The following is a 16,421-nucleotide window of genomic DNA, read 5'->3' on the forward strand; positions in this document are numbered from 1 at the left end:
AGACTCCAAGCTTCTAATGCATGGGTCCCAGGTTCGATCCCTGGTCAGGGATCAGGTATCTGACCCCTGGTCAGATATCACATGCCACAATTAAAGACTTGGCATGTAACTAAAAAGACCCCACATGCTACAACTAAGACCCAGTGTAGCCAAAATAAATAAAAAAATAAATATTAGAAAAAGAATTACCATTACTTGAAAGAATAAATAAAATGACAGTGCTTCATTTATCTAAAATTATTTTTAAAGTGTTCTCAGAGAGATGAAATCATCATATAACATATTTTTCCAGAAGATTAGAACCATCTTAAATAGAATTTTAAAATATAATTTGTTATTGATATAAATCTTCACAATATGTTATTTACTTTCTGCCTTAATAAACAGAAGGTATGAAACTTAAACTCTCTTTTATTATTCTTAGGAGCATCTTCTATTAGAACAATATATGTAGGAGTTGGGTAAGGTCATTTGGACCAAATGTCTTCAGACAGCCCTGATGCCCCAGCTTCTAGTCACTTCTGTCTTGTCTTTGTTCCTGTTCTCATTGTCATGAAAACACTTCTTGTCACTGCTTGTGTTACTCCTGGAACCCCTTGTGACCGATTCTCAATTCATTCTTTCACCCTTAGGCATAATAATCCACTATCGCTTTTGCTTTCTGTTATTTTCATTACTTCAATGGTTTTTCTAAAAATTTCTCCTTGCCTTCTTTAATTACTTTAAAATTTAGCATTGAAGGTATTTGGCCTTTATAACCATCTCTCATGCATAAACATTGCTTAAATTATGCCCCTAGCATTGTACATAAGAGTGAAAATATAGAAATCATCTAAATGTTTAGTAATAGAAAGTATATCTAATATTCCACATAGTAAATACTAAGCACTCAGTCAAATAAACAAAATATAGATCTATATTCATTGACTTCAGAGGATGTTTGTACAATATCACTATTTCAAAGGAATAGTTTTTAGAAGAATATGTTTTATAAAACCCTATATATGTCTTTGTATATATATATATATATATATATATATAAATATATAGGTATGTGTATAAAGTAATATTAAATAGAAGTAAAATATAAGCCATGAATGTAATTGAAATTTTGTGGTAGCCAATTTAAAAAATAAAAATATCCAAAAATAAAAATAAAAATAGATTAGATTAAAAATATTCTACTTAATCCATTAGACCCAAAATACTGTTTTTAACATATAATCCATAAAAAGAGTTATTACTAGATTTTTTTAAATTTTTTTATGTTGGCTTTAAAAATACAGCATATATTTTACATTTACAGCACATCTCAATTCAGACACTGAATTTTCAATTAAGCAAAACACAGTCACACCAAACAATAAAGTGGTTTTTGAGAAAAACAATATTTTATGCTGCCTCAATTTTAAGCTGAAGCTCTAATACTTTGGCCACCTAATGTGAAGAGCCGACCCATTGGAAAAGACCCTGATGCTGGGAAAGATTGAGGGCAGGAGGAGAAGGGGTGACAGAGGATGAGATGGTTGGATGGCATCACCGATTCAATGGACTTGAGCCTGAGAAAATTCCAGGAGATACTGAAGGGCAGGGAAGCCTGGCGTGCTGCAGTTCATGGGGCTGCAAAGATTGGACATGACTGAGCAACTAAACAACAACACAAATAAATAAATAAGTAAACTAAAATTTCAGTACCTCGTTTGCACTAACCATGTTTTAAGTGCTCAGTGACCATATGTAGATATCCTGGGAAAAATATGGAAGCTATGTAATAAAATATTAGTTGAGGTTTTGACATGTTGATGGGATAGCAGGTATACTTAGATTGTTTTTCCTTATATATTTTCATAAGATTTCTACAATTATATATACATTTCTTTGCAAGTTTTCAAAAGAGAAAAAAATGTGTCTCTCTAAACTTAGTATATTTGTTTTCTTTTTATTCTCTCAGCTGTGCTGTTGCTCCAGATATTCTTGGATTATTTATATTTTTTGAATTTTCTAGACAATTGAGCATATTGACCATTGGGTTAGATTGTCATGTCATCCAATTTCATGCTCTGACCTTTTTAATATAACAAACATACTTTATAAATAATCTATTCACTTAATCATACATTTATTCAGCAGTTAGCTATCAATAGCTATACAGGGCAGACACTGATCTAGGCTTAAAAAAAAAAAAAAGAAACGGACCCACAGTGTTAGTGTCCCTGTTCTCCAGGAGCTTCCATTCAAATGAATATTCAAATGGATAAAGAGTGAAGAAGAAACCAAATCAGGGCACTTGTCTGGTGGTCCAGTGGTTAAGGAAGACTCCACGTTCCTAATGCAAGGTATATGGGTTCGATCCTTCAGAGAACTAAGATCCCACATGCCGAAAAAAGAGGAAAGAAACCAAATTGGATGTTTTCAGGTGGTGATAGACAGGTGCAGGGCTAAATAAGCAGAGTCAGAAAATAAAGAGTGGTAGGCAGAGGCTACCGTAAATGGTTTAGGGGAGGAGAGGACTCTGTAAACCAGACGATATTTGAGTTGAAATATGAAGGATGAGAATAAGCCAGTGGAAGCCTAGGAGTGGGAGGAAGGTCATTTCCTTCCATAGAAAGGCAACGTGGATACTGGAAGAGCTGCCGACTGAAGAATAGGCTGTTACTGAGAAGTAATACAGGGGATCTGTATTTGCAGAGATAAATAGGGGCTTGATCATATTTGGAAAGATACTATGGGGAACAATTGGAGGAGAATAAACCAGGCCAGAATACTGGAGTCGTTTGCCATTTCCTTTTCCAGGGGATCTTCCCGACCCAGGGATCAAACCCACATCTCCTATGTCTCCTGAATTGACAGGCAGGTTCTTCACCACTAGTGCCACCTGGGAAGCAAACAGAGCTCAGAGGTAAAGAATCTGCCTGTCAGTGCAGGAGACACAGGTTCAATCCTGGGTCAGGAAGATCCCCTGGAGAAGGAAATGGCAACCCACTCCAGTATTCTTGCCTGGAAAACCCCACGGAGGAGCCTGATGGGCTATAGTCTCTAAGAGTCGGACACAACTTAAGAGACTGAACAACAACAAAACAGAGAAGAGCGGGGATTGTAATTAAGAAGTTTTTGTGATATTTTAGGCAACACAATGAAGATGATTTAGGACTGGTGAAGTTCAGAAAGACAACTGACATCTTTTAGATAAATCAAGACATATTTTACAATTAATTAGACCAACAGGACTTGGTGATCATTTGGATTTATGGATGATGGTATGGAACAGAAAGGAATCAAGTATGATTTTTAGTTTTAGGTTTTGTTTTTTTTTCTTGACTTGAATAACTGGCAGAGTCATTGAATAAAGTAGGAGTATAAAATGATACGGCCTCTGTGGAAAACAAAGTGGCAGTTCCTCAAAAAATTAAAAAAATGGAACTACTATGAATAAAGGAAGAAATAGGTTAGTGGAGAGACTCATCAGCTACCTTTTGAACATTTCCTACCAATTAGGTATCTAGGAGATGTCAGATAGGCAGGTGAATACATGAGTCTAGACTTCATGAGCCAGGATTCAGACCTAGAGGACATATCTGACATGGAGAAATAGACCTGCAATGTGGGAGAGCAGGAATACTATCTAAAGCTATGAAAAAAAAAAGAAAACCTGAGACGAAGATGTAGATAATAAAGAGTAGGAGGCACACAGGATGGCGTTTAGTAAGATCTACATCAGAAACAGACCTTGAGGAGATAGTGACGTATGAGGAAAAACCTGAAACTATTAGCTCAAGGAGTCCAGGAGGGAAGGCTTCCATAAGAACAGGATTTCTGTCATGTTGAATATACTGTCAAGGGGCCAAGCAGGTTAAATACAGAGAAATTTCTGTTGGAATTGGCAACTCTGAGGTAGCTGGTGACCTTCAAAAGAAGGGTCAGTGGAAGGGAGAATAAAGTCAAATATGTGTAGTTTGATGGATGAATTGGAGAAATGAAGTTGGAGAGAGTACATAAAGCCACTAACTAAATATCATTTTCTGGGAAGAGGAGTAGAAAAATAGGACAGTAACTGGAACAAATGATGAGGTTAGGGAAGGGAGTTAAAAATGGGAATAGTGGGGAATTCCCTGGCATTCCAGTGGTTAGGGCTCCATGCTTTCACTGCTGAGGGCATGGATCCAATCCCTGGTCAGGGAACTAAGATCCTGAAAACCTCATGATGCAGCCTTTTTATTTTTAAGGAACTAGTAGAGAATATCTGTATGCTAATGAAATTATGCCAATACAGAGGAAGAGACTGATGATAGATGAATAGATTGAGGAGGTGGTAGGGAGGAGGCACAGCTGAGGAACTGAAGTCCTTGATAAACCGAGAGGGGAAGGAGGCCAGTGCCTGCAAGAATAGACTTGACTGGACACTCCATTCCTACTCCAAGTAGGAGTGCAGAGAAAATGAATAGATTATCTGCTGGGAATATGAGGGAGCTCCCATGCAGTAACTTTTCTCAGTGAGCAATACGGTGGAGTGTACCTCAGCTGAGAGTTAAAGACTGTGGGAGAGCGCAGGCGAGTATCACATGAATGGACGATATGAGCAACAGTGAACTAACTGGGAGTGAACAGGGAACTAATTGGGGAGTGCCATTCTCACTAGGAGAAGGAGAGGATGTTTCACAACAGATGCACAATATCTGTTATGCTTTGATGTCATAATGAATGGGTTACTTTTCAAGACATGAGGTTGAGTGTGTCAAGTAATATGACTGACATATTTTTAAAGGTTCAGGAAAATAAGGTCCTATGATCAGTCCTGGGTGTTCATTGGAAGGATGGATGTTGAAGCTGAAACTCCAGTACTTTGGCCACCTGATGTGATGAGCTGACTCATTGGAAAAGACCCTGATGCTGGGAAAGATTGAGGGCAGGAGGAGAAGGGGACGACAGAGGATGAGATGGTTGGATGGCATCACCGACTCAATGGACATGGGTTTGGGTAGACTCCAGCAGTTGGTGATGGACAGGGAGGCCTGGCATGCTGCGGTTCATGGGGTCGCAAAGAGTCGGACACAACTGAGCGACTGGACTGAACTGAATGTAAACTTTAGAATTAGCTTTCTAATTATTTGTTAGAATCTAATTGATTCTGTTTTCATTTCATTCACCTAGTTTCTGTTTCATTTTTAGTGATCTGGGAAGCACCTGATTATCTACATTTGCTGACATCTGGCCAGACTAAATGTCTTCAATAGAGTGATGTTTAAATAGACTTCCTGAGATGTAATATCTTAAAACTACCATTTACTGTAGTATTAATGGAGGATTCTACATATTTTATAATATTGAAGGGTTCTACATCATATTTTCCACAGGATTTTCTAAAATATATACATATGCACACACATGAAAATTTCTTTTAAAATATTCAAATAAGTGAATAAGATAAGCTATAAAATAATCTGAGATCCTGAAGGACAGACAGAAACCACAAAAACATGGACTTTGATAGCCATAACAAGATTACAAAATTAAAAAATCTAATGCATACTAGAGCAACAGCTGGTGTCTTAATATAGCAGATGAATAAAATTAACCAGATTAAAATTTAAAATAGTCTTTTTAACCCTCTAAAATGCCAAACTGCTCCATATTTTTATGTTTATATTTATCTTTTTTTAATGTTGTACCTGTACATTATCAACTAGTACAGTAAATGGGCTGTAATTTCAGTATATGCTTGTGTGTCCACTTGTATATAACAAAACTATTTTTTTAAGAGTAATCAAATAAATCAATAGAGAACGCAAATATATTAATTTTTAATTTCCTTAGTGCACTGAATTTTAATAGATTTATTTTTAGTTGAATTATGCATTATGTTTACTGGGTAAATGAAAATATGTAATTACCTTTCCCTATATTATCTTACTGCACTCTTAATTGATTTGACTAGGTCTCACACAAAATTAATATATAACAATAATATTATTTTTCTTGTGTATTAACGTGTTAGTATTCTGTCATACCCAGAGAAGGCAATGGCACCCCACTCCAGGACTCTTGCCTGGAAAATCCCATGGACGGAGGAGCCTGGTAGGCTGCAGTCCATGGGGTCGCGAAGAGTCGGACACGACTGAAGCGACTTAGCAGCAGCAGCAGCAGCAGTCTGTCATACCAACATAAATACAGAAAATGTATTATTTATTCTAACACTGTTTCAAATCACATAAAATAACTACATTCAAAGGCTTCAAATGAACAAAACTCAGTACATTTGTTAGGAGACATGACTTTGATACGGTCACTTAGCAATGATGTTGTTCCTTCAATGTATTAAAACCTCATCTCTGAGGCCTCAGCCAACCATCAAGACCCACTATCTCTTGATCCTCCTCCTTGGAAACAGTTTCCTATCAAACTGTATCTCTGTCTTTTCTTTTTTAATACCATGAAGGCCAGAACCAACTATTAACAGCTGACTTCCACTAATCAACTAACTATACTAACTAGATCCACTAATCAAAATGCAAAATCTAGATATGTCTACTTCACCTCCAATAAATTTAAATTAAATATAATTAAGCTCTATCCACATTTCTGTCTGACAACTAGCATCTGCTCAGTTCAGACTACTATCATGTCAGGCCTATACTACAAAATTTAGGTTTGACCATTTATTTTAAATTTCGGTTTTTGATAATTTAAACTCAATTTTGAGGATGAAAGAATCAAATTAAATTACACAGTTTTAAAATGAAATGACAACCGACTGAATGGAAGAAAATATTTGTAAATGAAGCAACTAACAAATGATTGATCTCCAAAATATATAAATAACTCATACAGCTCTATGTCAAAAAACCAAATAATCCAACCAAAAAATGGGCAGAAGGTAAGACATTTCTTCAAAGAAGACATACAGATGGCCAAAAAGCACATGAAAAGATGCTCAACATCCCTAATTATCAGAGAAATGCAAATGAAAACTATAATGAGGTACCACCTGACAGAATGGCCATCATCAAAAAGCAAATGGCCATCATCAAAAAGCATACAAACAATAAGTGCTGGAGAGGGTGTGGAGAAAAGAGAACCCTCCTACACTGTTGGAGGAAATGTAAATTGGTATAGTCACTATGGAAAACAGTATGGATGTCCCCTAAAACATGAAGAATAGAGCTACCATATAATCCCAACAATCTCACCTCTAGGCATTTATCCAGAGAAAACCATAATCCAAAAACTACATGCACTCCAATGCTTGTAGCAGCACTATTTACAACAGCCAGGATATGGAAGCAACTTAAATGTCCATTGATAGAGGAATGGATAAAGGAGATGTGGTACATATATACTATGGAATATTACTCAGCCATTAAAAAGAATGAAAGAATGCCTTTGCAGCAACATGGATGGACCTAGAGATGATCATACTAAGTGAAGTAAATCAGATAGAGAAAGACAAATATCATATGATATCACTCATATGTGGAATCTAATTTTTAAAAATGATACAAATGAACTTATTTACAAAACAGAAACAGACTCACAGATACAAAAAACAAACTTATGGTTATCAAATGGGAAACGTGCAGGGAGGAATAAATCAGGAGTTTGGGATTAACAAACAATGCACTACTATATATAAAAAATATATATAGTATATATTTAGTATGGTATATATATAATATAGTATATAGTATATAGCCAACAAGGACGTACTGTATAGCACAGGGATCTCTACTTAGTACACTATATGGGAAAAATTTGAAAGAGAATGAATATATATGTGTGTGTGTCTGTGTGTGTGTGTGTGTGTGTATGTGCATGTGTATATATAAAATTGAATCACTTTGCTTTACACCTGAAACTAATGCAGCATTGTAAATCAACTATACTTCAATAAATTTTTTTTAAAAAGGAATTTAATTAAGGATATAAAAATTACATAGTTTTTTGAAATGTTTATCTCTTTATTACCAAAATTATTTCTTATAATGCTGAAACTATACAAAGATTTCAAAAGTAAATATAGTGTATATCCATGTTCATTAAAGCAAAAATTTCAACAATTATATAAACATTAAAAATTATAAGCATAAAAATTAATCTTGCCACATATTCATGTTCTTTAATCAGTTTGTTACATAATGTCACTAGTATTTTTAAGAATATATTTTTTCAGCAGGTTTTCTTAAAGAATGTCTTAATTATTTTGTTTTTATACAGTTACCTACAATATTCTTCAAGGTTGTATTCTATGTTTACTAAACTTGAGATTGTTGGTAATTTATAGTAATATTTCTTTGTGGACCATTGTATTTTTAATTAAACATATAATCTCTTACAGACATTAAGATGCCTGGTAAGATCTGAACAAATTTTGCTAACTGGAGGATATTGTCAGTTCTTCTTTTTTACTTTTGCCATTCAAACATGCAAATATTTAACCTAAATATTTTGACAGGTTTTCTTAGCGGAGCTCCAGTGGTGCAATCGGTTAGCGCGTGGTACTTGTAAGACAGGTTTTCTTTTTGTTTCCATTCAGAAAATCTTTCTTTAATGTACATTTTACAAAAAAAAACTTGTCTATTTCTATTATTGTTTTGATGTTTCGACATAGTGTAGGTCTTTTTTTCAATTTTTATAGAAATTTATACATTTATTCATTAAGAATAAGGCTTCTGTCAAAAGATTCATCTCAAATTGAGATATACCAAAGTGCAATCTTACTCTTCAAATATTAAATTGTGTACTCTGTTTGAGTTCCCAACCTTAATTTATTCAGTTTCTCCTTTGCTTTTAAACAAATATATTTTAATCCTTTCTAGATTTTAGCATTGTTTTAAATACTTTTTCTTTCCTAAAAGGAAGTTTTTTATTGTTTCGTTTGCAGAACATTTTGGTTAAATATTTTCAACTTTAATTTTGAACAAAATGCAAACCCAAATTCAGAAACTTTTAATTTTTTTTAAAGAAGTTCAATTCCACTGTAGGCCTTCTAGGTTGTTTTACAAATTATGTCTCCCAAGTCTCAGATATTTTTAAAAATCAAATTGATGATGAGCAGCAAAGAGAAAAACCACATACTTCAACACTGAAGTGGCTGTATGTTTATTTAACATTAGCTTTATTCCCCCAAATTTTGTAGTTTAATTACTCTGTGAACATACTAAAAAACATAAACTTTGACATCTACACCCTCTGTTTTGACTATGGAGCACTGTACTTTATGTGATGCAGTCAATTATGTATGACCACAGCCAATTCCAAATTTATTTGTTTAAGTGTTTATTGCTTTCAAAAGGGTTTAGAGGTACTTCCCTGGTGGTCTGGTGGTTAAGACTCCATGCTCCCAAAGCAGGGAACACGGGTTCAATCCTTGAGGGGAACTAAGATTCTGCATGCCACAGGCATGGTTTAAAAAAAAAAAAAAAGAGTTTGTAGATTGAAAGATGGGCCCAAAGCTTTTCATCCATATGCTTGTCATCCTGAGCAGAATCTACTTCCCCAGCCCTTGGCTTATTTTGGCCAGTGGCATTTGGATAGATTTGATAGTGTGCTAGTTCTGACCTTAGGCTTTAAGATGTCTGCAGCATTTCTGCTTGCTCTCCAGAGCCTTTGCCATAACCATGAGAAGAACAGGTCCTTGTCTATTCCACTGGGTCCACAGGAAGGATGAGAGAGATGTATAATAAAGTAGCAGCCTAACATAGCGCAAGTCATTGACGCAAAGCTGACCATGTATAATACTTAAATTCAGTCACTTCTTACCTCTCCCTGAGTCCTCACTCCTATCATCCTAGCTTGAGCCACCATTATCTCACTCTTGATTATTGCATTCATCTATTAGCTGGCCTTCTTACTGCCAACTAATCATATATTTACACAATTACATATTCACACAAGTAATTTTTTAAGGCACTGAATTTTGGGATGATTTATTAAGCAGCATTAATGTGACAACAGCTAATTGATAAAATAGGTTTCTTAAATTAGCCACAACATTGTTTCTACCATAAAGCTTGCCCAATCAAAATTTGCATTCATTTTAATCAGTGTAAAAATAACTGTATCTTACATGTTGAATCTTTCAATTGAATTTATAACTTTTATGTAATGTTGTAAATGTCAGATGTATCACCTCCAAAATTTCACTTTGCTTCCTTGAGCTGGTAGAAAAAAACCTGAAGCATTATTGGAATTAATTCAAATGAAATCTTATTTAAAGCATCTAAAGACATATAAAACTGACATCAGAGATACTGGTTCACCTTCCATATGTGCCCAAGAAAAATTGGGATTGAAAATAAATTCAGCTATTTAGAAAGACATTCATTTGATCTAAATGAAAACTCAGGCTTCTTAGAACAAAGTGTATTAACTGCATGTACTACTTTTTCTTTGGAAACATTCTTCTTAAAATAAGCATTAACTTTTCAAGTAGACAATGTTTCTTCAGAGAATGTGTTTTCTCACTTCATATTAGCTTTACTCTGGCTCCTGTGGTGAATGGTATCCATTGATAAGCTTTCTGTGCAAGTTCACATTATATCCACTTGTTTGAAAAGTAGATGTTTAATACTAAAGTTTTCATTAAATGGGCTTTTCATTATTTTGAGTTCATTGAGGCCCAGAACATGAAAATATTAGTCATTCAGTTGAGTCTGACTCTTTGTGACTGAATGGACTGTAGCCCACCAGGCTTCTATGTCCATGGAATTCTCCAGACAAGAATACTGGAGTGGGTAGCCATTCCCTTCTCCAGGGATCTTCCCAACCCAGGGATCAAACCCAGGTCTGCTGCATTGCAGGCAGATGCTTACCATCTTAGCCACCAGGGAAGCCCCAGGAAAAGGTCGGTGGTTATTAAAGGTTATTTTAAAAGATACAACCATGTTCCCGACAGATGATGACAGACCTGGGAATACAAAGAGTAGATCTAACAGACTCAGCATGCAAAGTTGCTTCGGTTGTGTCCAATTTTTTGTGACCCTATAGACTGTAGCCAACCAAGTTCCTCTGTCCATGAGATTCTCCAGGCAAGAATACTGGAGTGGGTTGCCATGCCCTCCTCCAGTGGATCTTCCTGACCCAGGGATCAAACCCACATTTATTATGTCTCCTGCACTGGCAGGCGGGTTCTTTACCACTACCGCCACCTGCGAAGCCCATATAAATACTGACTCATTAATAAAAATAAAAAATCGTGGACAGATGTTCAGTTTCAGTTCCATTCAATCACTTAGTTGTGTCCGACTCTTTGCAATCCCATGGACTGCAGCATGCCAGGCCTCCCAGTCCATCTCCAACTCCCGGAGTTTACTCAAACTCATGTCCATTGAAGCAGTGATGCCATCCAACTGTCTCATCCTCTGTAATCCCCTTCTCCTCCTGCCCTCAATCTTTCCCAGCATCAGGGTCTTTTCCAATCAGTCAGTTCTTCGCATCAGGTGGCCAAAGTATTGGAGTTTCAGCTTCAGAATCAGTCCTTCCAATGAATATTCAGGACTGATTTCCTTGAGGATGGACTGGTTGGATCTCCTTGCTGTCCCAGGGACTCTCAAGAATCTTCTCCAACACCACAGTTCAAAAGCATCAATTCTTTGGCACTTATCTTTCTTTACAGTCCAACTCTCACATCCATACATGACTACTGGAAAAACCATAGCTTTGACTAGACGGACTTTTGTTGGCAAAGTAATGTCTTTGTTTTTTAATATGCTGTCTAGGTTGGTCATAGCTTTGCTTCCAAAGAGCAAGCGTCTTTTGATTTCATGGCTGCAGTCACCAGCTGCAGTGATTTTGGAGCCCCCCAAAATAAAGTCTGTCACTGTTTCCACTGTTTCCCCATCTATTTGCCATGAAGTGATGGGACCAGATGCCATGATCTTAGTTTTCTGAATGTTGAGTTTTAAGCCAACTTTTTCACTCTCCTCTTTCACTTTCATCAAGAGGCTCTTTAGTTCTTCTTCACTTTCTGCCATTAGGGTGGTATCATCTGTATATCTGAGGTTATTGATATTTTTCCCAGCAATCTTGATTCCAGCTTGTGCTTCATCCAGCCTGGCATTTCGCATGATGTACTCTGCATATAAGTTAAATAAGTAGGGTGACAATATGTTAAACAGGTGTAAATGTGACCTGTTCCAGCTAAACTCGGACACAGATAAACATGTACACACATAAACACACATACAGTAGAGCAATAGGCTCCTAACTGGATTGGCTTCCCTCAATCCATTCTTTCTGCCATTCTAAGCATTTTTCCAAAAGAAAGAAAAAGAAAAGGAAGAATAAGTAGAGAAAATAGTAATAAAATGTGTCTTGTACCAATCAGACAAAGATTTACCCTGAACCCAGCAAATCACATATCCATTCTGTGGGTTTAATATGGTGGAGAATGGAGGAGTCTGGTGTGCTGCAGTCCATGGGATTGCAAAGTTAGACAGGACTTAGTAACTGAAGAACGATGGTATAAAACTGTGTATCAGTTTTTCAGGCTTGATAGCAATAACGTTTATAATCACCCATCAAATGTCTTTGGCTCACAGTAACTTTCTGATTGTAATATTGCTTCTCACACATAGTTATACCAGAAAGAGAAAGTGCTGATCAGCAAACATGAATATCCTTTCCTCTTGATAACATAATTCTTATCTTTAAATGATAAATTGCCTTTCTGGTTTTATAAATAATCAAACAAAAACACTAAATGTATCTTCCTTTTGGATACTGCTCTATATCTTTTCCTGGTACAATGGATTCTTGAAAGACCAGTATTTGTCTCTAATTCAACACTGATTCATTCATTCAATAAATGTTTGTAGAGGACTCAATGTGAAGGGAGAAAACTTTCCAGCGTGCACATTCAATGAATTGCCAAAATAGGGCCAACTCATGTGCACTTTCCCTATTACAGTTTCTTTAGATTTGGAAATCTTTTCAATTCATGCAAAGAAAGTGAGTAGAATACTCAATCACTTGAATATTTAAGGATTTTTATATTTAGTTCAGTGGCATATTAAGTATTATTGAAATTAAGATTTAAAATAATGAGGAAATTAACCAGAAAAGTATATCACTAATAATTACTTGATATACTTTTTTATTTAAAAAAGTTTCCAAGTTAGAGTACTATGCAAATAAAATCTCTTATTCCTACTCAATTATGAATTATGCCAATTCATTTAAACTGACTCACTTAAATGACCCACTTATAATTTACAGATTCTAAAGAAAACCCACGATGTGAAAAAGTAAAGTCTAATGTAATTTGAGCTATACTTCTTTGTAATGAATTTTCTTTCCACATCACCTGGGACCTTTAAACCTTCTAGCATACTAGGTTTTTACTTCCTCAAGCATTTCTGCTCAAATTCTAATGTGCATGCAGGACATATGAGAATCTTGTTAAATTAAAATTCTACTTCAGCAGGTCAGGGGTAGAGCCTGAGATTCTACAATTCTGACAAACTTCCAGGAGATGTGGATACCACATTTAAATAATACAGCCCTAAAAGACTGACCAAGATACAAATAACTCAGTGTTTTATAAAGACAGTTCTTACAAATAAGAACATATACTGCTGCTGCTAAGTCGCTTCAGTCGTGTCCGACTCTGTGCGACCCCGTAGACGGCAGCCCACCAGGCTCCGCCGTCCCTGGGATTCTCCAGGCAAGAATACTGGAGTGGGTTGCCATTTCCTTCTCCAGTGCATGAAGGGAAAAGTGAAAGTGAAGTCGCTCAGTCGTGTCTGACCCTTAGCAACCCCATGGACTGCAGCCTACTAGGCTGCTCCGTTCATGGGATTTTCCAGGCAAGAGTACTGGAGTGGGGTGCCATTGCCTTCTCCAAAGAACATATACAAATTGCAATAAATAATCTTAGTAATATTGATGTGTCCTGAGGGTCTAAGCATTAGGCCCAGCAGATCCAGAGATGCAGAACCATGGAAATGAGCCTTTTGTTTTAAAGACTGAGACTTTACCCAAATTACTGCAAACCAATATGTTAATCATTCTACGTATTATCAGATATTTAGGTATGTACAATTTAGGTTAATATTTAGTTATGTACTGATTTAGGTTAATCAGCAAAACTGACAATTTCATAGCTTATCTCGATTTCTTAACTGCAAATGCAAAACTCAGTTTGCACACCATGCTTGTGGAAACTTTTTGAAATATAAAAAATCATCAAAAATTTTAGAACAATAGCATTATTCACATCCTATGTATCTGCTCTTATTCTATTACAAACTATTTCACATATTTTTATTAGTATCTGTTACTTTCCCCCTAGTTGAATTATTCTACATTTACAATAAAATTTCTATTGTATAACATAAATGTTTTCTTTAAAATAAGTTTCATCCTTTCATAGGAAAATAAAAGTATGAAAGTGTCAATTATAAAATTTCATGAATGTAATGTTTTATCAATTAATTATATGTCGAATGAAGTATATAAGATCTTTCCAACCACAAAGAGTTTCTTCTACCTCTCAATAAACCTTGAAATGCCTTGTTATGTTAAGAAAAGAAGCATTAAACAAACTCAATTATTCTATTTCTGTGGTAGTAAGAACCCTCATTATCTGATTTTTGAGTTAAAGCAGTCTCATTTACATGAGTAGAATAAATGTTTTTAAGTGTGGCTAGGATCATTTCCATATTTTTTCTCTTTCCTTAGTCTTCTTGAACCTGACAATGTCCTACCATTTGCAAAACTAAAATCCATTCTGAAGGAAAAATCTTTGGTAGAAAAGGAAAGCAACCAAGAAGACAGGCACCACATTCCATGCTGCACTGCTCTTCCATCATTAACCCAGCGTGCAGGAAGAAAAGCGTCACAAAGTAGTTCACAATAAAGGCAGTGTTGACTAATTTGTTAGAAATAGAGATCATTTTCATACAAGTTAGGGTTGGCCCATACCAAATGCTTTGTGATTTCACTTGGAAATGGATTCAGCTACAAGTAACCATGTGCCCAAGCTGAATACAGAAAGTATACCTGCACTATTACTCTCCTTTTTGGTCTAGATTACTTTCATAAACATAAATGATAAAGGCAAAGAGAAAAGGCATGAATACAAACAGCAATACTAAAATACTTAACACAATTTTTCCTTGAGTTGTGTGCTTCACAAATATCTCTATACAACTTTTTCAAACAAGAGTCTTTTTCTGGGTGCCTCTTGGCATTCTAACAAACATTTGTGTCATGTTTAATTATGAATGTGTTCATTTAATTGAGAAGATTGAATAAATTATATGCTTAGCTGATGCAAGTGCTTTCTTTTCTAAATAAGCAGATTGACATAAAGTACTTCAGTCAGTCACTTATCTATATTTGACTGATTTTGAAATTGTGTCAGGAACTTAGTTTATCTATAGGAACTACAAATTTAATTAACAGTTTTATTCTTTTTTTTCCTGAAATAAGGCAGTGTTACCAGATGAAGTCAAGTAAAATTTCCATGCAGCTTTTCCTTACACCCTGTGAAGAGAGCACTTAGGCAAATAAAGTAAAAGTATGTCTCATAAAACCACATCCTCCTTCTAGAGGAAGCACTTTTTTTTTTTCTTAAATCGAAACAGGATACTTAGAGCCTTCAGAGATAAAATAGCAGAACCTACCAGTCTCTTAGTATCTGAAACCACAGTCTGTACCTGTCATTTATTGTTTTGTAAATGAGCTGAATACACAAGGTTGACGGGCTGTGTGAAATCTATAATTTCTGTTAATGGCCTAAGAAGCCCTGTGTTTAGGACATTCGATGTTACTCAGTGATCCTCCGTCTCTGTTGTTTTAAAGAGAGTTCTCAAACACTTGTGTAGTCATTTTTTTTTTTTAACTATTTTGACTTTGAAATAAAAGAATAATTTTAGCTTATTCAATTTAGTTTCTTTCTATAAATATATTCAGTGTATGATTTTGCTTTCTAACTTCAGAGAAAATCAAGTTATTAATTTTCTGTCCCTTCCACACTTAACTCCCTGAAATCACATTAGTCATTTTTCTATGTTCAAAGCTAGTGCTAATATATGCCATTGTTTAGATATTAGTGTCCCCTTCGCTTAAAAAAATATCATTACTAATTATCTTCTCCCCCCATCTCTCATTACACCTCACTCTCTCTCTGTTTCTCTCTCTCCTCCCTCCCCAACCTTTCCCTCCTTATCTCTATCTCACCTCCATCCTTCCTTCTCTCTTGTATTTCAACTTCAGTTCCACCTGGTTTTCCTTTCAAACTCTTTCCCTTCTAAATATAAACACTTGGAATCTCTTGTTCTAAAATCAACATCCTGGAACTGCCCCTCTTTTTCCTTCCTTGCAAACCAAACTTCTCCATAGAAAAGAGCATTCCCTACTCCGTTTCTTCACCTCTGGTTCAATCACAATCTTGCTGGAATTTAGTCTCTGCTTGAGAACCCCTC

At 35.6% G+C, this 16,421-nt stretch overlaps 1 protein-coding gene across 2 annotated transcripts in view; it reads right to left on the reverse strand.

Annotated features, from left to right (window-relative positions):
• GNAI1 (G protein subunit alpha i1) overlaps nt 1–16,421 on the reverse strand; it is a 727,470-nt gene that overhangs the window by 111,262 nt on the left and 599,787 nt on the right. For both annotated transcript variants that reach the window (XR_014067210.1, XM_081535819.1), the window contains exon 10: nt 6,006–6,145. The gene's annotated coding sequence lies outside the window, so the exon portion shown is untranslated. The remainder of the gene's footprint in view (nt 1–6,005; nt 6,146–16,421) is intronic.

This window comes from Giraffa tippelskirchi, chromosome 10 (genome assembly GCF_054371585.1).
Source record: "Giraffa tippelskirchi isolate mGirTip1 chromosome 10, T2T-mGirTip1v1.2.pri, whole genome shotgun sequence".
In the NCBI taxonomy this organism is placed as follows: Eukaryota; Metazoa; Chordata; class Mammalia; order Artiodactyla; family Giraffidae; genus Giraffa; species Giraffa tippelskirchi.